The sequence below is a fragment of the Carya illinoinensis genome, chromosome 11 (genome assembly GCF_018687715.1).
Source record: "Carya illinoinensis cultivar Pawnee chromosome 11, C.illinoinensisPawnee_v1, whole genome shotgun sequence".
Lineage (NCBI taxonomy): Eukaryota > Viridiplantae > Streptophyta > Magnoliopsida > Fagales > Juglandaceae > Carya > Carya illinoinensis.
Genome location: NC_056762.1, coordinates 17,967,760 through 17,993,350, shown reverse-complemented (window position 1 = coordinate 17,993,350; position 25,591 = coordinate 17,967,760). Strand labels below are relative to the sequence as shown.

The 25,591-nt window shown below is 37.9% G+C and overlaps 1 non-coding gene across 1 annotated transcript; it reads right to left on the bottom strand.

Moving 5' to 3' along the window:
* Positions 1-703: 703 nt before the first annotated feature.
* LOC122283590 lies at positions 704-811 on the bottom strand. Its single transcript, XR_006230988.1, has one exon. It is a non-coding gene; the product is annotated as a small nucleolar RNA R71 (small nucleolar RNA).
* Between the last annotated feature and the right edge of the window lie 24,780 nt (positions 812-25,591).

Below are 25,591 nucleotides of genomic sequence, written 5' to 3'. Positions count from 1 at the left end.
ACACCCCAAAGCTGTGCTACAACTATCGCGTTATTCTTTGGGCGTAAACAAATTTTGGCGCCGTTGCCGGGGAGACGGTAGAAGAATTGTGAGATAGTTTTTCTTTTCAACAGTTTGTAAAGGCGGTAACTTCGTTCCCTATTTTAGCTTGCTGCATTTTTTTTTTCTTTTTCTTTTTGCAGTTTTTTTTATTGTTGCGTTTTTCTCTACCTTGCATGCACAGGTATAGAGACGCCTTGGGTCGGTTTGCTTGTAGACCTATGTTAGAGTCAGAGTTTAATTTTTCTGATCATTTGTTTGATAATTCTTCTAATTCTGAGAAAATGAGTCAACACGAAGATCAACCCACTAGGACCCTTCAGGATTACCTCCACCCTACACGCACAGCCACACCATCATGCATCATGTTTCCAGCTAATATCGCCAATTGGATTTTAAAACAGGGATGATACAGTTACTCCTTACTTTTCATGGCTTGGAAAATGAAAATCCATATGTACACATTAGGGAGTTTGAGGAAGTAGTTGCGACTTTTCATAGTCAAAATGCAACTGATGACATTGTGAGACTTAAGGTTCTTTCCTTTCTCTTTGAAGGATAGAGCTAAGAGTTGGCTATACTCTTTGAGAACACGATCTATTGGGTCATGGAATGAGATGACTCATGTCTTTTTGAATAAATACTTTCCCCAACATAAGACCAATGCTTTGAAAAGACAAATCTCCACCTTTGTACAAAAGGACAGTGAGACTTTGTTTCAGTCTTGGGAGAGATTTAAGGAGCTATTGAGTATATGTCCTCACCATGGGTATGAGAATTGGCGCTTAGTGAGCTATTTTTATGAGGGACTTACACCTAGAGAGCGTCAATTTGTGGAGATGATGTGTAATGGTGAGTTCTTACAGAAAGATCATGATGAAGCCATAGAATACCTCAATGAGCTTGTTGAAAAAGCTCACACCCAACTGGACCTAGTGCTACTGAGAGCACAAATAGGTCACGACCTGCAGGAAACCTAAATGGTGGTGGAATTTACCATCTCAGGGAAGAAGATAACCTAAAAGCTAAGGTTGAGATGCTCACTAGAGAGCTAGAGGCGTTGAAGACTAAGGACTTAAAGCCAACACACGTGGCTAATCATGCAGAGTCTTTTGGACCATGTTTTGTGTGTGGTGGGGTAGATCACCTTGCCCAAGAGTGTCCCACATTTGCTGAGATGAGAGGGATGTATGAGGAACAATGTAATGCCTTAGGTATGTACATGAAGCTTGTTGCACTTTCTCTGATACCTACAATCCTGGGTGGCGTAATCACTCCAATTTTAGCTGGAAGTCTGAAAACCAGCCGCCTGCACAACCCCCTAGATCATATCCTACACTATATCATGCACCTTCATCTTCTAGGAGCCCCTTAGAAGATACTTTACATGCTTTTATTGAGGCACAAGGTAAGACTAACCAAAAGTTTGAATCTTTGATTACGCAGGTTGTTGAAGAAAATAAGGAGATAAAAAACCAAGTGTCCAAATTGATGAGCTCCTTGAGTATGAATGAGCGAGGTAAGTTTCCTTCTCAAGCTCAATTCGTACCCCATGGTCAACACATGGCACAAGAGAATTTGAAGGATGCGAATGCCATTGTGACACGAAGTGGTAAGTCATTACACATCCCAACAACGAACAAATCAGAGGATGTGGAAGAGGATCAAAGCAATAGTGGTGCCGAGCTGCCCAAAGAAGCCGAGGTAATAAAGAGCCCAATTAAGGTACCATTTCCTCAAGCTTTAAAACTGAATAAGCGAACTTTGGATCCTAACAATGAAATCTTGGAGAATCTCAAGCAGGTAAAAATTAACCTCCCTCTTTTGCATGTTATTAAACAAGTTCCTACTTACGCAAAAGTTCTTAAAGATTTGTGTACAGTCAAGAGGAAGCACCATGTTAAGAAAACAGCATTTCTGACAGAGCAAGTTAGTGCTCTAATTGAGCAGCGGATTCCTCCCAAGTACAAGGATCCTGGTTGCCCAACCATTGCATGCTACATTGGAAATCATGAGTTTGGGCAAGCTTTGCTAGATTTAGGAGCTAGCGTGAATCTAATGCCATATTCTATTTATTTGCAGTTGGGGTTGGGAGAAATCAAACCAACCACTGTGGTATTACAATTGGCTGACCGTTCAGTCAAAGTACCCCGGGGTGTGGTAGAGGATGTTCTAATTCAAATTGATAAATTTTATTATCCTGTTGATTTCCTAATCCTTAACACTAGCTCTGTTGTTGATACTACTTCTAAAATTCCTGTGATTTTAGGTAGGCCTTTCCTTGCCACTGCTAATGCTCTTATTAATTGCAGGAATGGGCTCATGAAGCTTTCTTTTGGAAACATGACTCTCGAGGTGAATATCTTCCATATTGCAAGACAGCCAGAAGATGATGACGAGAGCCACCAGACATACATGATTGTGATGTGAACCCCAATAGACTTGCTTTGAGACCCAACAACAATACTGGAAAAACAACCCCAAGAAAGCCAAACTCAGGTATATGGATGGAGAATCTAGACCCAATGAGAACCCATTCAAAGAACCTAGATTATATCAAAATCTAGACCCATTGAAGAACCCGTCTCAAGAACCTAGATTACAAAGGAAGAACGCCACAAAAGTTTTGATTTACCCTTGATAAGTTCAGAAGTTCAAGAAGAACAAGAGGAGGTCACTCAACTCTCAATCACAATTCCATATATTCTGCCTCTCAAATGAGGTTACAAGTGGTTTAAATAGACAATCCCCAAAAACCCTAAGTAAACAATGCGTCGGGTACTGTAGCGTGAACAGTGTCATACGCCGCGCTACAGTTACTTCTGAAACCCTAGTAAGACATAAAATTTTAACTTTCCAAATAAACCCTTGGCCAAAAATACAAGGCCTTCCCAAAAATAACCCTAGTCCATTAGAAATAAGACATACGTGGGCCAAGCATCCTCAAGCCCACTTCTTCTAAGCTAATAATAAAATACCGTTAAACAAATTGAAAGCCTTAACAACAATAGGCCCAATCTCTAAGTCATGTCTTCCATAGCTTGTATCAAGTGGATCAAAACTGGTTCTTTTTCCGTGAAGCCCATCTTGAGTGTTGGGCTCTTCCCAGCTTCATCCCAAGTGGATTGCACCAATCCTTGCATTGCTTCCTTGATCTTCTTGGCTCTTGATCTTGTAATTGGCCCATCTGGAATTTGCAAGGGATCTTTAAGGGTAGCTCCACCTTGGTTCCCATCATTCCCCCTCTCCTCAAAAGGATTCGACCTCGAATCTTCACCTACATCAAAAGGAGAAAGATCAGAAACATTGAAGGTAGCAGAAACATTATATTCACTTGGAAGATCCACTTTATATGCATTGTCATTAATTTTCTCAAGAATTTGGAAAGGTCCATCTCCTCGAGGATGCAACTTAGTCCGTCTATGGGCTGGGAATCTTTCTTTGCGCATGTGAACCCAAACCCAATCTCCTGGTTCAAAGGTGACACGCCGTCGCCCTTTATTGGCTTGAGAAGCAAATCTTTCATTCTTTTGGGTAATTTGAAGCCGTACCCTCTCATGAAGTGACTTCACCAACTCTGCCTTCTTTTGTCCATCTAAGCTACTCCTGCCATCAATAGGCAAAGGCATCAAATCTAAAGGAGTAAGTGGATTAAAACCATAAACAATTTCAAAAGGAGAGTATGAAGTAGTAGTATGCATGGTCCTATTATATGCAAACTCTATAAATGGCAAACAATCCTCCCAACTCTTTAAATTCTTTTGAACAACAGTGCGTAAAAGCTGAGTTAAAGTCCTATTAACTACTTCAGTCTGACCATCAGTCTGTGGGTGACAAGTAGTGGAAAATAAGAGTTTAGTACCTAATTTTCCCCACAACACCTTCCAAAAGTAGCTAAGAAATTTAACATCCCTATCAGAAACAATGTTCCTGGGCACACCATGGAGTCGCACTATCTCTTTGAAAAACAAGTCAGCTATGCTTGTGGCGTCATCTGTTTTATGGCATGGAATGAAATGTGCCATCTTGCTAAATCTATCCACAACCACAAAAATAGAATCTCTACCCCTTTTTGTCCTAGGCAGCCCCAAAACAAAGTCCATAGATATGTCTACCCATGGCTCACTAGGAACGGGTAAGGGTGTATATAACCCATGTGGCAAAACCTTAGATTTGGCCTTTCTACATGTGATGCACCTGCTACAAATGCGATTGATGTCTCTTTTCATCTTAGGCCAAAAGAAATGTTCATGCAATATGTCTAAGGTTTTCTTGACACCAAAGTGTGCCATTAATCCCCCGCCATGTGCCTCACGCACCAATAACTCACGCATAGAACAACTAGGTACACACAGTTTATCTTCTTTAAACAAGTAACCATCATGCTTGTAAAACTTATCAAATGCCGCCTTATCGTATGCCATATACACATCAGAAAAGTCAACATCATCGGCATACATATCTTTCACATATTCAAACCCAACCATTTTAGCACTCATAGAAGTAAGAAGCACATACCTCCGTGATACAGCATCAGCAACAATATTCTCCTTACCTTGCTTGTAACGGATGACATATGGAAAGGTCTCAATGTATTCCATCCATCTAGCATGCCTCTTATTCAACTTACCTTGACCCTTGAGATGCTTCAACGATTCATGATCGGTGTGGATCACAAATTCCCTAGGCCACAAGTAGTGCTGCCAAGTCTCTAATGCACGAACAAGAGCATAAAGTTCTTTGTCATAAGTAGGGTACTTCAGGGATGCCCCACTTAGCTTCTCACTGAAGAAGGCAATCGGCCGCCTATCCTGCATCAAAACGGCTCCAATCCCTATTCCTGAGGCATCACATTCAATCTCAAAAGCTTTGTTAAAATCTGGTAATGCTAACACGGGTGCAGAGCACAACCTTTCCTTAATAGTGGCAAATGCATTCTCTTGATTAGCCCCCCAATGAAACCCAACATTCTTTTTAATGACTTCAGTGAGTGGTGCAGCAATGGTGCTAAAATCTTTAACAAAACGCCGATAAAAGCTAGCTAAACCATGAAAGCTTCTTACCTCAGTGACGCTCTTTGGTGTTGGCCACTCCTTAATGGCCTTGACTTTCTCTTCATCCACTTCAATACCCTTTGTACTAACAACATAACCAAGAAAAACAACTTCCTCCATACAAAAGGTACATTTCTTGAAGTTAGCATACAACTTTTCACATCTCAACACATTAAACACATATCTCAAATGCTCAATATGCTCATTTAAGTCCTTGCTGTACACTAGGATATCATCAAAGTACACAACCACAAACTTGCCTATGAACGCACGTAGGACATGATTCATTAATCTCATGAAAGTACTAGGCGCATTTGTAAGTCCAAATGGCATAACCAACCATTCATAAAGCCCATACTTAGTCTTAAAAGCAGTTTTCCATTCATCACCCTCTTTCATTCTAATTTGATGGTACCCACTTTTAAGATCAATTTTACTAAAAATACATGAGCCATGCAATTCATCGAGCATATCATCTAATCTAGGAATGGGATGGCGATACTTTACCGTGATATTATTAACCGCCCTGCAATCAATGCACATCCTCCACGTCCCATCCTTCTTAGGCACTAGAAGCACTGGTACTGCACATGGGCTCATGCTCTCCCTCACGTACCCCTTGCTCATCAAATCCTCAACTTGCCTCTGAAGCTCCTTTGTCTCATCTGGATTACTTCTATAAGCTGGTCGGTTTGGAATAGCACCCCCGGGCACGAAATCAATCTGGTGCTCAATGCCTCTAATGGGTGGCAACTCATTAGGCATTTCCTCTGGGAATACATCCTCAAACTCCTGCAACAAAGAAACAGCCAAACTAGGAAGAGGTTGGTTAGTTTCATCAAGATTAAGATAAGACTCTTTATAGACAAGAAAAATCATAGGGCGATCTGCTAAGAAAGCTCTCTTAACCTCACTCTCTCTTGCATAGAAACTCACTTTTGCCTTTTCTTTTCTCTCAGTAGACTCTTTTTCTTTATCACTCTTTCTTTTTTGCTCAATCTCTTTTTCACTCTTTCTTTTTTTATTACTCTCATTTTCACTCTTTCTCTTTTGAGCAACCTCACTTTTCAGTTTCAGTTGGTCCTCATAGACCTGTCTTGGAGTTAAAGGAGCAAGCTTGGTTGTTTTGCCCTCCTTTACAAAGCTGTACATGTTTTTGAATCCATCATGTATCACTCTCCTATCATATTGCCATCGTCTCCCCAACAATATATGGCCAGCATGCATAGGCACAACATCACAAAGCACTTCATCTTGATACTTCCCAATGGAAAAAGTAACCAACACTTGTCTATCCACCCTAACCTCCCCACAATCATTCAACCACTGCAGCTTGTATGGTCGGGAGTGTTTCAAGGTAGGTAAATTCAATTTTTCAACTAATGTAGTGCTAGCAACATTAGTACAACTTCCCCCATCAATTATCATACTACATACCTTGCCATTGATGTGGCATCTAGTATGGAAGATGTTCTCCCTTTGTTGCTCTGCTTCATCCATCTTAATTTGTGTGTTGAGAGCACGCCTGGCAACAAGGGACTCACCTGTTACGGGGTATTCTACTCCATCATCATCACTAGCATCCTCCAACTCAGGTATCTCATCATGATCATCCTCACTTGCAGTCATCACCTCCCCATTGTCACGCATAATCATCACACGTTTGTTTGGACATTGAGAAGCGATGTGGCCTGAACCCAAACACTTAAAGCATTTAATATCTCTATTTCTAGAAGGTTGGGATGCCAACTTGGGTTTGTTGCTAGTTCCTTCATCGTTTCCTTTTGGTGGTTCTATCTTTGCCTTTGTTACAGCTCGATCATCTTTCTCCCACTTTGGATTCCAAGGAGTGCTAGAAACTGAAGTGTACCTTGATGTCTCTTTCCTCTTTAATTGCCTCTCCACCTTCATAGCCATGTGCACCATGTCTTCTATTTCTACATAATGTTGTAACTCAACCACATTAGCTATCTCCCTATTCAAACCACACAAAAATCTAGCCATAGTGGCCTCCCTATCCTCCTCTACATTCGCCCGTATCATAGCCACCTCCATCTCCTTATGGTAGTCCTCCACACTCCTAGACCCTTGTGTAAGATTTTGTAATTTCTGGTAGAGGTCCCTATAGTAGTGGCTAGGTACAAATCTCCGCCTCATGAGAGCTTTCAACTCTCCCCATGTCTCGACAGACCTCTCATAATTCCTCCTCCTATTGGTCACTAATTGATCCCACCAAATAATAGCATAATCAGTGAACTCAATTACTGCCAACTTCACTTTCTTCTCCTCTGAATAGTTATGACACTCAAAGATCAACTCTATCTTCTTCTCCCACTCTAAATAAGCTTCAGGGTCAGTTCTACCTTGGAAAGATGGTATTTTCATTTTGATGCTCTTAAGGTCCCTATCTACTCCATCACGACCCCGTGGGTTTCCCCTAAATCCTCTTTCACGCCTGACTCCTCTATACCTACCCATCCCAACTTCAGAAATTAGATCTTCCTCATCCTCACCATCTCCTTCATCTTCATACTCATGTTCTCTTCTAGGTTCACGTCTCCTCCTATCTCTCTCACCATGTAAATTTTTAATTACTTCATCTTGTTGATCCATCCTATCTCTCACTTCCCCTAACATCATGTTCAATCGTTCAAACTGTTGTTGCATAGCCTGCAACATAAAGGAGTTATCTGCCATCCCCTTTGGTGATGAGTCACTTTTATGAGACATCGTACGCGCTGCACACAAAAAAACTATTAGTGGAAAAGACCTCACACGCTCCCTTACGTGTTTACACTCGAATAATAGCACTCCACTCGTGTTTCACTCTTAATTGGCTTTTTTTTTTTTTTTTTTTCCGTTAATGATCTCACACTCTCTTGCCTTTTACCTCAAGAGTTTTCCAACTCAAGTTCTTTCAAAACTAATTGAACTAAATCAAGACAATACAACCTTGTCTTATTCTAACTAGTAATTAGGTCCAAGAAACAAGAACAAGAGAAAACACTGAAAGAATAAAATGACACAAGACTCAAGGAAATGATACAAGGGAAAGAATAATCACAAGACAATATATCAACTATAATGATATATGCAGCCCCTTTGAAATAAAATAAAAATTCGGATTTTTTTTTTTTTTTCGATTTTTTTTTTCTTTCCTTTCCTTTCTTTTCTTTTCTTTTCTTTTCCTTTCTTTTCTTTTCTTTTCTTTTCTTTTCTTTTCTTTTCCTTTCCTTTCTTTTCTTTTCTTTTCCTTTCTTTTCTTTTCTCACTATTTCAATCAAAAACAGCAATATTCAATTGCAACAATCAAACAACTGAATTCAAACACATAAAAATTGGCAAGGAAATAGAAGAGAATCAATGAAACGACATTCCAAGGAATTGACAAACTTAAAGATGCAAGAAACCCAGAACTTTCCAACCCTACAGATGCTGCAAATTTTGGCAGCCCACAAACAAGCAATTTAGCCACCTAATGTTGATAAACATTAAACCAAAATGATAGAGTAATCTGGCAGCCCTAGGAAAAACAAATTTCTGCACTTTTTTTTTTTTTTGCAACCCTAAAACAATGAAACCCTAGAATTAAAGATGCAGTAGATAAAAGATAGAATTACACCTGATTGGAAAACTTGCTCTGATTACCAAATGATGTGAACCCCAATAGACTTGCTTTGAGACCCAACAACAATACTGGAAAAACAACCCCAAGAAAGCCAAACTCAGGTATATGGATGGAGAATCTAGACCCAATGAGAACCCGTTCAAAGAACCTAGATTATATCAAAATCTAGACCCATTGAAGAACCCGTCTCAAGAACCTAGATTACAAAGGAAGAACGCCACAAAGGTTTTGATTTACCCTTGATAAGTTCAGAAGTTCAAGAAGAACAAGAGGAGGTCACTCAACTCTCAATCACAATTCCATATATTCTGCCTCTCAAATGAGGTTACAAGTGGTTTAAATAGACAATCCCCAAAAACCCTAAGTAAACAATGCGTCGGGTACTGTAGCGTGAACAGTGCCATACGCCGCGCTACAGTTACTTCTGAAACCCTAGTAAGACATAAAATTTTAACTTTCCAAATAAACCCTTGGCCAAAAATACAAGGCCTTCCCAAAAATAACCCTAGTCCATTAGAAATAAGACATACGTGGGCCAAGCATCCTCAAGCCCACTTCTTCTAAACTAATAATAAAATACCGTTAAACAAATTGAAAGCCTTAACAACAATAGGCCCAATCTCTAAGTCATGTCTTCCATAGCTTGTATCAAGTGGATCAAAACTGGTTCTTTTTCCTTGAAACCCATCTTGAGTGTTGGGCTCTTCCCAGCTTCATCCCAAGTGGATTGCACCAATCCTTGCATTGCTTCCTTGATCTTCTTGGCTCTTGATCTTGTAATTGGCCCATCTGGAATTTGCAAGGGATCTTTAAGGGTAGCTCCACTTTGGTTCCCATCAGATTGACTCACTCATAGAAAAGGCAGTTTCTATAGCTCATGATTTTGACCCCCTTGAGTATTTTCTTGTTAATTCTGAGTTTGATTCTATCAGTAATCCATCTGATGTAGTTGATATTTGTGCTATCTTTGATAGAACTCAGGATTATGGCACTTGAGCCTGGCAACCGAAGTTTAAGGAGTTGCCTGAGAGAGAGGAAAAGCAAATTCCTTCAAGTGTGGAAGCACCCAAAGTTGAACTAAAACCTCTGCCTAAGGGTTTAAAGCGTGTTTTCCTTGGTCCAGGTGATACTTTTCCTGTTATTATCTCATCTGAATTGTTTGACTCTCAAGGTGAGAAATTAATTCGGATCCTAAGTGAGCATAAGTCAGCCTTAGGTTGGAGCATTGCTGATATAAAAGGTGTTAGTCCCCTGGTCTGTTCTCATAAAATTAATTTGGAGGAAGGAACTAGCCCTCGTAGAGACCCCCAGCATAGGCTTAATCCTACTATGAAAGAAGTGGTGAAAAATGAAGTGTTGAAACTATTAGATGCAGGAATCATATATCCTATTGCTGATAGTAAATGGGTAAGTCCTACACAGGTTGTTCCTAAGAAGTCAAGTGTTATTGTGGTGAAGAATGACCTGGGAGAGCTAGTCCCTACAAAACTTGTGACTGGGTGGCGGATGTGCATTGATTATAGAAAATTGAATGCTGCCACTCGGAAAGACCATTTTCCTCTCCCTTTTATTGATCAAATTCTTGAGCGTGTAGCTGGTCGGTCATCATTTCTATTGTTTCTTGGATGGTTATTCCAGTATCAAATTGAAATTGCATTAGAAGACCAGGATAAAACCACTTTCACTTGTCCTTTCGGTACTTATGCTTTTCGTAGAATGCCATTTGGATTGTGTGATGCACCTGCTACTTTTCAACGTTGCATGATGAGCATTTTTAGTGACATGGTTGAAAATTGCATGGAAGTTTTTATGGATGACTTAACTGTTTTTGGATCTACTTTTGATGCATGCTTATTGAATTTAGAGAGGGTGTTGACTCGCTGTGAGGAGAAGGAATTGGTTTTGAATTGGGAAAAATGCCACTTTATGGTACCTTCAGGTATTGTGTTAGGGCATATTATTTCTTCTAAGGGGATAGAGGTAGATCAATCTAAAATTGAATTAATCTCTAAGTTGCCTACACCTAGGACAGTAAAGGACGTGAGATCCTTTCTTGGTCATGCGGGCTTTTATAGGAGGTTCATACAGAATTTTTCCACCATATCTAGACCACTATGTGACCTCCTAGCTAAAGATGCCCCATTTGAGTGGACACAAGATTGTCAAGAGGCCTTTAAAATGCTAATTGGCAAGCTTACCTCAGCACCCATAATGCAGCCACCTGATTGGACTTTACCTTTTGAGATTATGTGTGATGCAAGTGATTTTGCTGTAGGTGCTGTACTTGGACAGCGAAGGGAGGGAAAGCCTTTTGTCATTTACTATGCAAGTAGAACTCTAAATAGTGCTCAGATAAATTACTCCACCACTGAAAAAGAGTTGCTAGCTGTAGTGTTTGCTTTGGATAAGTTTCGTGCTTATGTGATTGGTTCTCCTATTATTATTTTTACGGATCATGCAGCCCTTAAGTACCTTCTTACAAAGAAGGATGCTAAGGCACGATTAATACGATGGATTTTACTTTTGCAGGAATTTGACATCACCATCAAAGACAAGAAAGGAGTGGAGAACGTAGTGGCTGACCATCTCTCGAGGCTCACATTTGAGGACACCTCTGACCACCTGCCAATTAGGGATAATTTTCCCGATGAGCATTTACTATCTATTACTTCTCTACCATGGTTTGCTCATATTGTGAATTATTTGGCTGTAGGTGAGATACCAGTGGATTGGAGTGCTCAGGACAAGAGGAAGTTCATAACTGAGGTACGTAATTTCTATTGGGATGATCCTTTTCTTTTCAAATACTGCCCTGACCAAATTTTAAGGCGTTGCATCCCTGATGAAGAGATTGCTAGCATCTTGGAATTTTGTCACTCTCAAGCTTGTGGGGGCCACTTTTCAATGAAGAAAACTGCTGCAAAAATTCTGCAGTGTGGATTTTATTGGCCCACCATATTTAAGGATGCAAACATCTATTGTCGTTCATGTGAAAAGTGTCAAAAGTTAGGAGTTATATCCCGTCGTAATATGATGCCCTTAAACCCAATTTTAGTGATTGAAATTTTTGATTGTTGGGGCATTGATTTTATGGGACCATTTCCTCCTTCTTTTGGATATCAATATACTATTGTGGTAGTAGATTATGTGTCAAAATGGGTAGAGGCAGCAGCTTGCAGGAGCAATGATAATAGGACGGTAATCAAATTTCTCAAAGAGAATGTGTTATCTCGATTTGGTACACCACGTGCTATCATTAGTGATCGGGGTACACATTTTTGCAACCGTTCTTTTGAGGCTTTGATGAAAAAATATGGGGTGGTACATAAGATCTCTACTGCCTACCACCCCCAGACAAGTGGACAGGTAGAACTTGCAAACAAGGAAATTAAGCAAATTTTAGAAAAAATGGTCAATCCAGATCGCAAAGATTGGTCTTTAAGACTAGTTGATGCGCTTTGGGCCTATCGTACAACTTTCAAAATTCCCTTAGGTATGTCACCTTATAGGCTTGTTTTTGGCAAGCCTTGCCACTTACCTGTGGAGCTCAAGCATCGAGCTTATTGGGCCATCAAGCATTTCAATTTTGATATGGGAGAAGCAGGTAAGCTTAGAAAATTTCAGTTGACCGAGTTAGAGGAGCTGAGAAATGATGCTTATGAGAGCTCTAGCATCTATAAGGCTAAAATGAAAGCGTTTCATGATAAAAATATTTTGAGGAAAACGTTTAAACTTAATGATCGAGTGTTTTTATATGATTCTAGACTCCATAAGCACCCAGGAAAACTTCGGTCTAGGTGGACTGGCCCCTTTTTAGTAAGGAATGTTTTTGTAAATGAGGCGGTAGAAATAGAAGATCCTAAGGATGGTCGGATCTTTAAAGTAAATGGTCAACGCCTTAAAATATTAATTGATAGGCAAGTTCTGGAAGTGGAAGACATTTCACTTGTGGATCCAGTCTATCAACCTTGACCACACCACCAAGGTATGTGTTTCTTTATTTATTTTGTTTTGCTTTGTTTTGTTTTTGTTTTTTCTTATTTTCTTTCTTTTCCTTTTTGTTTGCTGTTGTTTTCTTTGTTTTTGATTGCAAGATAGTTTCATTTCTTCATTTCAGATTACCATCTTTGGTGTTTAGGGAGCTACCCACATCACTCATCAGGTGTATTCTACCATTTTCAGTTACTCCCTATTCAATTTTGATTCTTAAACATTGAGGACAATGTTTCATTTAAGTTGGGGGGTGGTGGTGCAAATTCAGTTTTTAAAATGCTTGTTGGAACTCTGTGGCATATTTTCATGTGTCAATTTTTTTTAATTTGCATCACATGTGCATCATTTTCACATGTGTACTCATTCTCATTCATAGCCATCTTCGTGAATTCACCAAACCCACCAGATCATTTTTTGCTGAAACATTCACAGAATCCTTAATGCACTTATCCAAGTTTTGTGGTAAGATGGTGGTTTGACACATGTAGCTAGAGAACTCTTTTGCTTAAGTTTTCATGTGAGTTTGGAGAGGATTGAGAGCAAACAAATGCAGTAAATTGTGATAAGCGTTCATTGATCTGTTGAATTGGGCACTTCTTTTGAGAATATCATTACATGGTTTGCAGTACAATGGTGGATATACTTGGGATATGACGAAAGTCAACTTAGGATTAACGTTTGAGCCTTTCAAGCTATCCTTTCCACCATAAACCCCTAGTAGCCAACTTTGAGCCAATAAAACACTTGTAGCTTTTTCTTTTCATATGCCCATATCATCCATGCCTCTCCACATTGGAGTATAACCTATACACAGATTTTCTTACCCTTTTTACTTCCAAGTGTATACTAGGTGTGGAATTTGTATTTTCTTTCTTTAATTTTATCATTTTCAATTAAAAAAAAAAAAGAGAAGAAGAAGACGACGGAAAAAAAGAGAAGAGTACAAGTTGCAAAGTGTTCAATTGAGTGAGCTCCAAAAAAAATAAAATAAAAAAGAAGTTGGTATAGATGGAAAGAATACAAAAGTGGCATGTGTTTGTCCATCAAATTGTTGAAAAAAAAAAAAAGGAAGAAGAAGGAAAAGCATTATTATTTGATGATCTGAAAAGTTGGAGAGTATATTAAGTGAGAAGTGTGGTCTATTGAGATATTTAATAAAATTCCATTTGTATGTACTTGGAAGTTTTTGAATCCATTTCATCCTTTTTTTTCATATAACCCCAAAACCAAGCCACATTACAACCTTTTGTGTTGACCATTCTGATCCTAAATAAGCTGTTGAAAAGATTGATGGAAGTCTCATTTGTTAGTGTTCCTATCATAACATTAATGTTTGCTTGTTGCTTGTACATAATTGCCTAATTTTTCATGAGAGTGTATATACACCCATTGTCAACTCCATAGAGAGAGCCCTTACACGAAACACTATTATACCCGTGAGTTATGGAGTTGAACCTTTTGCTTAAGATGTTCTTGATGTTGCATGTGTTAAGGTTAGTGGTACGATGGTTATGGCTTGGAGAACACACACTCTGTGGATTGCTATAGGTGGATTGATCTTGATGGGTTATTGGATTCCTTAGATTGTTTTGATATGTGAATCTGGAAAGTGTGACTTGATGGCCTTTATGTGTGATTTTCTTTGGTCTCTTTCGTTGTTTTGACATGAAAATTGCTAGGGACTAGCAAGGAGTAAGTTGGGGGGTGTGATGAGTGTGCGAAAGTTCACTCTATATACCCTATTATTGGACTAAAATACTAAAATGTGAATAAAAATCATAGGAATTAATGTGTATTCTTAAATTGAATTTCTATTTACGTCGGGATACTCCTAAGCAGTTTTTTTTTATGTCTAATTTCAGAGTTTATAAAAGAGCAAATCAAGCCCAGCCAAATTCAAAGGAGGACATTCATGGGGTTTGAGAGCAATTTGGAGGAAAAGAAAAAGAAAAAAATCACAAAATGAAATCACAAGAAGTCCAAGTCCGAAATTCGTTAGGAGACAGTCTGGACATACTTTAGTCTTTTAACTGTATCTTTTTACTCATATATCGGATTGATGCGATTCTTGATGCATTGGAAAGCTATCACTTTGTCTCTGATAAGGATTTCCAAATTCGAACTCCTGAAGTCTATACGTGGCTGCCAAGATAAGTCCTAAAATTTAGGCGATTTTTTTATGCGGAAATCAAGAGGACATTAGGGTTTCTTTCTTACCCTATATAAGCATATCATTAGCACGAAATGGAGGGGAGGAAGAGGCACAAGAGGCAGATCTGAAGAGAGGAGAAAATCACTTCCATGGCCACCGTTCGCTTCAGTTTTCTCTGGAGATTGTTGTTGTCCATTATATTTATGGGTAACTAAATTCTCAAGTAGGATTAGGAATGAACTTGCACATTAGATGGTATTTCTAATTTATTCTTAATTCATGTATTTGATTTTCAATTGCTAAAACTCGTTTGTTTTATCATTCTCAATTCATCGTTGATGTTTTCTTCTCCGAATAATCATAGAATTTATTGTGTTTATGGATTCAGTCATGCGTTTTCTATTGAATGGATTAGTTCTTTGATTATGTTTGGATCAATTATTTATCTATATTGATTTAGTTTTTTGCTGCAATATCGCTTCCTGAGTATATTGTCGTCATTGGATTTTATCAATAGGGGTAGTAATTCACGTTTTTTAAAAGTGGTGAATGTTTTTTCAAAGGGTTACATTTGATTTAAGTCTGGTTTATAAATCTATACATTCCGATTGGAAATTGCGAGAATTGAGTTCCTAATTCAGTTATCCAATGAATTAAGAATAATTAAAATACCAGATTTGTGCAAGGGATTCCCGACGCTCTACTGTTTGTCAAATTTGAGTACTTTTTCTGTTAATCACTTTGCTTCACTTGAATTTACATTTAAAATTAATCTTTGTCTTACTAGGGTTTCAGAAGTAACAGTGCCATACGCCGCGCTACAGTTACTTCTAAAACCCTAGTAAGACATAAAATTATAACTTTCCAAATAAATCCTTGGCCAAAAATACAAGGCCTTCCCAAAAATAACCCTAGTCCATTAGAAATAAGACATACGTGGGCCAAGCATCCTCAAGCTCACTTCTTCGAAACTAATAATAAAATACCGTTAAACAAATTGAAAGCCTTAACAACAATAGGCCCAATCTCTAAGTCATGTCTTCCATAGCTTGTATCAAGTGGATCAAAACTGGTTCTTTTTCCTTGAAGCCCATCTTGAGTGTTGGGCTCTTCCTAACTTCCTTGATCTTGTATTTGGCCCATCTGAAATTTGCAAGGGATCTTTAAGGATAGCTCCACCTTGGTTCCCATCACCTTTGGTCTTGAGTCATTATCACGAGACAAGTACATGCTGCACAAAAAAGAATGTTAGTGGAAAAAAAAAGACCTCACACGCTCCCTTACGTGTTGAGATTCGAATAATGGCACTCCACTCGTTTATCACTCATAATTGGCTTTTTCCCGATAATGATCTCACACTCTCTTGCCTTTTACCTCAAGAGTTTTCCTACTCAAGTTCTTTAAGAACTAATTGAACTCAATCAAGACAGTACAATCTTGTTTTGTTCCAACTAGTGATTAGGTCTTAGAAACAAGGAACAACAGAAAACATGGAATGAATAAAATGACACGAGACTCAAGGAATTTATACGATGGAAAGAGTAATTACGAAACAAGATACCAACTATAATGATATGTACTCAGCCCCTTTGATGATAAGGCTCAATCCAATTGTTTTTTTTCTACTGTTTTTTTTTTTTTGAAATTTTTTTTTTCTTTTCTTTTGCTTTCTTTTCCTTTCCTTTCTTTTATTTTATTTTCCTTTCTTTTCTCACCACCAATTCAACCACAAACAGAAATATTCAATTGTGATAATTAGACAATTGAATTCAAACACATAAAAATTGACAAGGAAATAGAAGGGAATCAATGAAACCCTAGAAATTTCAAACCCTAGATGGTACAAATTTTTGCAACCCAAGGAAAAACGAATTTATGCACTTTTGTTTTTTTGTTTAACCCTAGAACATTGAAGCCCTAAAATTTACGATATAATAAATAAAAGATAGAATCAGACTTGATTAGAAACCGAGCTCTGAATACCAAATGATATGAACCCCAACCGACTCGCTTTGAAACCCAACAACAATATTGAAAAGTACAAATCCAAGAAAGCCAAACTCAAGTCAATGGATGGAAGAATCAAGACCCATTGAGAAACTCATTTCAAGAACCTAGATTATATGAAAATCTAGACCCATTGAAAAACCATTCTCAAGAACCCAGATTACAAAGGAGGAATGCCACAAAACTTGTGATTTACCTTTAATAAGTTCAAACGTTCAATCAAGAACAAGATGAAATAAACTCAACTCACAATGAACAAAATTCATCAATTTGAATAATGTCTTACATGCTCAAATGAGGCTACCATTGGTTTAAATAAACAATTCCTCAAAACTCTAAGTGAGCCGTGGTACTGTAGCATAAACAGTGCCGCGCTAAAGTAACTTATAAAACTCTAGTTCAAATAATATAATACTTTCCAAATAAGTCCTTGGCCAAAATACAAGATCTTCCTAAAAACCCTAGTTCATAAGAAATAAGACGTGTAGGCTGGATGTCCTCCAAACCCAATTATTCTAGATTAATTTCTATGACTAATAAAATAAGTCATTTTTAATGAAATAAATAAGTCCATGGCTTTTAATAATAATAAGCCCAAGTCGTGTCTTCCATAGCTTGGATCAAGTGGATCAAAACTGGTTCTCCTTCTTTCAAGCCCATCATGAGTGTTGGGCTCTTGCTAGCTTCATCCTAATTAGATTGTACCAATTCTTGCATTGCTCCCTTGATCTTCATGGCTCTTAATCTTGTAATTGATCCTTAAGACTTGGGGCCCATCAATCCCTATCTACTCCATCATGGCCCCTTGGGTTTCCTCTTTCATGCCTAACTCCTCTATGCCTACCCATCCCAACTTTAGACATTAGGTCTTCCTCATCCTCTCCATCTCCTTCATCTTCATACTCATGTTCTCTTCCAGATTCATGTCTTTTCCTATCTCTCCCACCATGCAAATTTCTAATTACTTCATCTTCTTAATCCATCATATCACTCACTTCCCCTAACATCATGTTTAATAGCTCAAACCGTTGTTGCATGCCATGCAACACAAAATGACGCGAGTGAGACATAAAACAATAACTTTTCAAATAAACCCTTGGCCAAAATACAGGGCCTTCCCAAAAAACACCCTAGTCCATTAGAAATAAGACATATGTGTGGGCTGATATCCTCAAGCCCACTTATTCTAAACTAATAAAATAAACTCTTTTAATGAAATAAATATGACCAAAGCCTTCAATAACAATAGGTCCAAGTCATGTCTTCTGTGGCGTATCATATGGATGAAAACTGGATCTTCTCATCTCAAGTCCATCTTGAATGAAGAAAGCTATGCAAAAATTGGTGAAATCCACTTGAGACGTGTTTAGCAAGAGCCCAACATTTAAGATGGGCTTGAGAGGAGGAGATCTAGTTTTCATCCACGTGATACACTATAAAAGACATGACTTGGACTTATTGTTATTGAAGGCTTTGGACTTATTTATTTCATTAAAAGAGCTTATTTTATTAGTTTAGAATAAGTGGGCTTGAGGATGTCAGCCCAAACATGTCTTATTTCTAATGACCTAGGGTTTTTGGAAAGGTCTTGTATTTTGGCCAAGGGCATATTTGGAAAGTTATTATTTAAAGTAAAGTGGGGTTTTAGAAGTACTGCCTCTCAAATGATGATGTGAACCCCAATAGACTTGCTTTGAGACCCAACAACAATACTGGAAAAACAACCCCAAGAAAGCCAAACTCAGGTATATGGATGGAGAATCTAGACCCGATGAGAACTCATTCAAAGAACCTAGATTATATCAAAATCTCGACCCATTGAAGAACCCGTCTCAAGAACCTAGATTACAAACATACCAAATATAAGTCCTTGATACAATTGAAAGGACAAGGTACGTTGACTAGGATGCATGCCAAGTGGGAGGAATGTATTGAACCTTTTCCTCATGTAATCAAGAACACACATGGTAAGGAAAATTTTGTGGTTGATACATTAGCAAGAATGTATGACCTTATCTTTATTTTAGATGCAAAATTATTGAGACTTGAATATATGGTAAGATATTGCATGCAAATGATGATGACTTGGCTAGTGTGAAAGCATAATTTGGTTAGTTCTATAGACTAGATTGGTATTCTTTTAAAGAGAATACAATTTGTGAGCCTACTAGTCTTATGCTTGAGGTTCTTATGCGTACAGCACATGGAGGTTCTTTGATGGGACATTTTTGTGTAAAGAAGTGTTGTGATGTGAACCCCAATAGACTTGCTTTGAGACCCAACAACAATACTGGAAAAACAACCCCAAGAAAGCCAAACTCAGGTATATGGATGGAGAATCTAAACCCGATGAGAACTCGTTCAAAGAACATAGATTATATCAAAATCTAAACCCATTGAAGAACCTGTTTCAAGAACCTAAATTACAAAGGAAGAAAGCCACAAAGGTTTTGATTTACCTTTGATAAGTTCAGAAGTTCCAGAAGAATAAGAGGAGATAACTCAACTCTCAAAGACAATTCCATATAGTCTGCCTTTCAAATGAGGTTACAATTGGTTTAAATAGACAATCCCCAAAAATCCTTAGTAAACAACGCTTCGGGTACTGTAGCATGAACAGTGCCATACGCCGTGCTCTAGTAACTTCTGAAACCCTGGTAAGACATAAAATTATAACTTTCCAAATAAACCCTTGGCCAAAATACAAGGCCTTCCCAAAACCCTAGTTCATTAGAAATAAGACGTGTGGGCTGGACATCCCCCAAGCCCAATTATTCTTGGTTAATTCATTTGACTAATAAAATAAGCCCTTTTAATGAAATCAATAAGTCCATGGCGTTCAATAACAATAAACCCAAGTCGTGTCTTTCATAGCTTGGATCAAGTGGATCAAAACTGGTTCTCCTTCTTTCAAGCCCATCATGAGTGTTGGGCTCTTGCTAGCTTGATCCCAATTGGATTGCACCAATTCTTGTATTGCTCCCTTGATCTTCGTGGCTCTTAATCTTGTAATTGATCCTTAAGACTTGGTCCGCCTTGGGGCCCATTATAAATCCCACTAAATCACTTTCCATACAAGCCCAACTCACACCAGACTCACTTTGCCTCCATTCCAACCCACAAACGATGACGGGAAGAGCTTCCCAACCCAAACTCGAAATCCATCCCAATCCAAACTCGATGGAAGAGAACCGGAAATTGCCTCCTGAAGGAGCTCGCACTAGGCGGCACTCCACTCATCCCAACGACAAGGAAATCACATTTTGCTCAATTTATGGCTGTTAATTTTTGTGTATATTTTGAACTTCTCAATCTTCACAGAACTTGAAATTGGAGTTTTTGTATTGGATTTAAATCTCATTTCAATGTGATTGTAATCTGAGCTATGGAAATTTTATTGGATTATACTCATCTTACTCCACGAATACTGATGGACCCCAAGGTGGACCAAGTCTTACGAATCAATTACAAGATTAAAAGCCACAAAGATCAAGGGAGCGATGCAAGAATTGGTACAATTCAATTGGGATGAAGCTAGCAAGAGCTCGACACTCATGATGGGCCTAAAAGAAGGAGAACTAGTTTTGATCCACTTGATCCAAGTATGAAAGACACGACTTGGGCCTATTGTTATTGAAGGCCTTTATTCATTTCATTAAAAGTGCTTATTTTGTTAGTTTAGAATAAGTGGGCTTGAGGATGTCAGCCCACACATGTCTTATTTTTAATGAACTAGGGTTTTTGGGAAGGCCTTGTATTTTGGCCAAGGGCACATTTGGAAAGTTATTATTTTATTTGAACTAGGGTTTTAGACGTTACCGTAGTGAGGCACTGTTCACGCTACAGCACCGCGGCACTATTCCTTTAGGGTTTTGGAAATTGTTTATTTAAACCACTTGTAGTCTCATTTGAGGAGGTAAGATATTTTTTATTGAATTTTTATTGTGAGTGAGTTTTCTCCTCTTGTTCTTAATTGAACTCTTGAACTTATCAAAGGTAAATCACCTTTGTGGCGTTCCTCGTAATTTGGGTTCTTGAGACGAGATTTCATTGGGTCTAGATTTTAATATAATCTAGATTATTGAAACGAGATCTCAACGGGTCTAAATTTTCCATCCATAGACCTGAGTTTGGCGTTCTTGGGTTGGTTTTCCAATATTGTTGTTGAGTCTCAAATCGAGTCTTTTGGGGTTCACATCATTTGGTAATCAAAGCCAGGTTTTCCAATCAGGTCTGATTCTATCTTTTTATTTATTGTATCGTTAATTCTAGGTCTTCAATGTTCTAGGATTGCCAAAAAAAAAAAACACAAAAATTCGTTTTTCCTAGGGTTGCCAAAATTTACACCATCTAGGGTTTGAAATTTCTAGGATTTCATTGATTCCCTTCTATTTCCTTGTCAATTTGTATGTGTTTGAATTCAATTGTTTGATTATCACAATTGAATATTTCTTCTGTTCGTAGTTGAATTGTTGAGAAAAGAAAAGAAAAGAAAAGAAAAGAAAAGAAAAGAAAAGAAAGAAAAAAAAATTTAAAAAAAAAAGGCAAAAAAAATTCAAAAAAAAAAAAAGAAGTGAAAGAAAATGATTTTGGGTATAGTTGTTTGAAATACTTTGCCATATGAAATGGAGTGGTTTGGCATTGATTGAGCGTTATCTTTAAAGGGGCTGAATACATTTTTTCTAGTTGGTATCTTGTTTTGTAATTACTCTTTCCCTCGTATAATTTCCTTGATTCTCGTGTCATTGTTATTCCTTCCGTGTTTCTCTTGTTCTTGTTTCTTGGATCTAATTGCTAATTGAAATTTAAACAAGGTTGCTTTGTCTTAATTGAGTTCAATTAGTTTTGAAAGAACTTGAGTGGGAAAACTCTTGAGGTAAAAGGCAAGAGAGTGTGAGATCATTATCGAGAAAAAGCCAATTAAGAGTGAAACACGAGTGGAGTGTTATTATTTGAATGTAAACACGTGAGGGAGAGCGTGTGAGGACTTTTTCCACTAACATTCTTTTTTGTGCAGCACATACGATGTCTCATTAAAGTGACTCATAACCAAAGGGGATGTCAGACAATTCATTCTTTTTGTTGTAGTCTACGCAACAAAAGTTTGAAAGGCTAAATTTGAAGTTGGGGGAAGTGAAGGATAAATTTGCATTGATTAGAAATTTGCAAAGTGGGAGAGATAAGAGGAGACGTGAGCCTAGTATTGAGAATAGGTACAATAAGAATGAAGAGTATGGCGAGTCTCTTGTTGTTAGGCGTGCTCCCAATATAGAATTTAAGATGGATGGTATAGAGTAGCAAAGAGAGAACATTTTTTGTACTAGATGCCACATCAACAACAAGGTATGTAGTATGATTATCGATGGAGGGAGTTGTACTGATGTTGCTAGCACTACTTTAGTTGAGAAATTGAATTTACCTACTTTGAAACACCCTAGACCATACAAGTTGCAGTGGTTGAATGATTGTGGGGAGATTAGGACAAATAAGCAAGTGCTAGTTTCTTTTTCAATTGGGGAGGTACAAGGATGAGGTACTTTGTGATGTAGTGCCTATGCATGCTGGCCATATTTTGTTGGGGAGGCTGTGGCAGTGTGATAGGAGAGTGATCTATGATGGGTTTAAGAACATGTACAGTTTTGAAAAGGATGGAAAAACAATCAAACTTGCTCCTTTAACTCCAACACAGGTCCATGAGGACCAACTGAAATTGAAAAGTGAGGTTGATCAAAAAAGAAAGAGAGAAAGGGAGATTGATCAAAAAAGAGAGGGAAAAAGTGAGATTGATCAAAAAAGAAAGAGTGAAAGTGAGATTGAGAAAAAAAGAAATAGTGAGGTCAAAACCTCAAGAGAATGAGAGAGTGAAAAGAACAAAGAGAGTAAAGAAAAAATAGAGAGTGAAAAGAATAAAGAGATTGAAGAAAAGAGAGAGAGTGAAAAGAAAAATGAGAGTGGAAAGAAAAGCAGGAGTGAAGAAAGTGAGAGAAAAACAAAGAGAGAAGTGAGTTTTTATACTAAGGCGAATTTTATTATTAATGGATTTAATGAATCTTTGCCTAGTATTGTTATCTCTTTGTTGCAGGGATATGAGGTCATGATTCCTAGCGGTATGTTTAGTGGATTACCACCTATTAGAGAAATAGAGGAATACATTGATTTTGTGCCAGGTGCGACAATCCCTACCCGACCTTTCTTTGAAAAACATAAAGTTCTTGTCGCACTTGAAGGAAAAGGTAAGTTGAATAGAATTCATGCCAAGTGGGTTCAATTCATTGAGACCTTTCCTCATGTATTTCAGTACATACATGGTAAGAAAAATTTTGTGTTCGATGCTTTAGCAAGAAGGTATGTCCTTGTCATCATTTTAGATACAAAATTATTAAGACTTGAATATAATAATAAATTGTATGTTATTGATGATGGATTGGCTAGTGTGTATGGTGTACGTAAGAAAGCATCGTTTTCTCATTTATATAGACTAGATTGGTACTTGTTTAGAGAGAAAAGAATTTGTGTGTACTAGTTTAATGCTTGAGTTGCTTGTGCATGGATGTGGTCTGTTGAAAAATTTTGATATAAAGAGGATTTTAGACGTGTTGGATGACTATTGGTGGGAGTACTACTTACCATTCATTGAGTTTACATATAATTGGAATGATCATTTTTGGTACAAAGAAAACTTTAGATGTGTTTCATGAACGTTTGTGGGAGTATCATTTGCCATTCATTGAATTGTTGGATGAACATTTCTTTTGGCCTAAGATGAAAAGAGACATCAATTGCATTTGTGGCATGTGCATCACATGTAGGAAGGCCAAGTCTAAGGCTTTGCCACATTGGTTGTATACACCATGATGCGTTTCTAGTAAACTATTGGTAGGCATATCTATGGACTTTGATTTAGGGGCTGCCACAACTAAAAGGGGGTAGAGATTCTATTTTTGTGGTTGTGCATAGATTTAGCAAACTGTCACATTTCATTTCATGCCAAAAAATGGATGATACCACAAACATAACTAACTTATTTTTCAGGGGGTTAGTGCGACTTCATGGTGTACCTAGGAGTATTGTTTCTAATACTCAGCTCTTATACATTGTTCTTCATAAGAATCTAAAAACTTGGGAGGATTGTTTGCCATTTAAAGAGTTTGCATATAATAGGACCTTGCATACTAATACTTCATATTCCCCTTTCGAAGTTGTTGATGATTTTAATCCACTTACTCATTTAACTCTGATACTTTTGTTTGTTGATGACAGAAGTAGCTTGGATGGACATTTCCATATTCTTGATAAAATTAACGATATTTCATATCAAGTGGATCTTTTAGGTAAGCATCATGTGTTTGCTACTTTTAATATTAATGATCTTTTTCTCTTTGATCCAGGTGGAGATTCGAGATCGAATCCTTTTGAGGAGAGGGGGAATGATGGGCCCCAAGGCGGACCAAGTCTGATGAATCAATTACAAGATTAAGAGCCACAAAGATCAAGGGTGATGGGAACCAAGGTGGAGCTATCCTTAAAGATCCCTTGCAAATTCCAGATGGCCAATTACAAGATCAAGAGCCAAGAAGATCAAGGAAGCAATGTAAGAATTGGTGCAATTCACTTGGGATGAAGTTAGGAAGAGCCCAACACTCAAGATGGGCTTCAAGGAAAAAGAACCAGTTTTGATCCACTTGATACAAGCTATGGAAGACATGACTTAGAGATTGGGCCTATTGTTGTTAAGGCTTTCAATTTGTTTAACGGTATTTTATTATTAGTTTAGAAGAAGTGGGCTTGAGGATGCTTGGCCCACGTATGTCTTATTTCTAATGGACGAGGTTATTTTTGGGAAGGCCTTGTATTTTTGGCCAAGAGTTTATTTGGAAAGTTATAATTTTATGTCTTACTAGGGTTTCAGAAATAACTGTAGCGCGGCGTATGGCACTGTTCACGCTACAGTACACGACGCATTGTTTACTTAGGGTTTTTGGGGATTGTCTACGTAAACCACTTGTAACCTCATTTGAGAGGCAGACTATATGGAATTGTCATTGAGAGTTGAGTTATCTCCTCTTGTTCTTCTTGAACTTCTGAACTTATCAAGGGTAAATCAAAACATTTGTGGCGTTCTTCCTTTGTAATCTAGGTTCTTGAGACGGGTTCTTCAATGGGTCTAGATTTTGATATAATTTAGGTTCTTTGAACGAGTTCTCATCGGGTCTAGATTTTCCATCCATATACCTGAGTTTGGCTTTCTTGGGGTTGTTTTTCCAGTATTGTTGTTGGGTCTCAAAGCAAGTCTATTGGGGTTCACATCATTTGGTAATCAGAGCAAGGTTTCCAATCAGGTGTAATTCTATCTTTTATCTATTGCATCTTTAATTCTAGGGTTTCATTGTTCTAAGGTTGCAAAAAAAAAAAAAAGTGCAGAAATTCGTTTTTCCTAGGGCTGGCAGATTACTCTATCATTTTGGTTTCATGTTTATCAACATTGGTTGGCTAAGTTGCTTGTTTGAGGACTGCCAAAATTTACACCACATAGAGGTTGGAAATTTCTGGAGTTTCTTGCATCTTTAAGTTTGTCAATTCCTTGGAGTGTCGTTTCATTGATTCTCTTCTATTTCCTTGTCAATTTTTATTTGTTTGAATTCAATTGTTTGATTGTTACAATTGAATATTGCTGTTTGTGATTGAATCTGTGAGAAAAGAAAAGAATAGAAAAGAAAA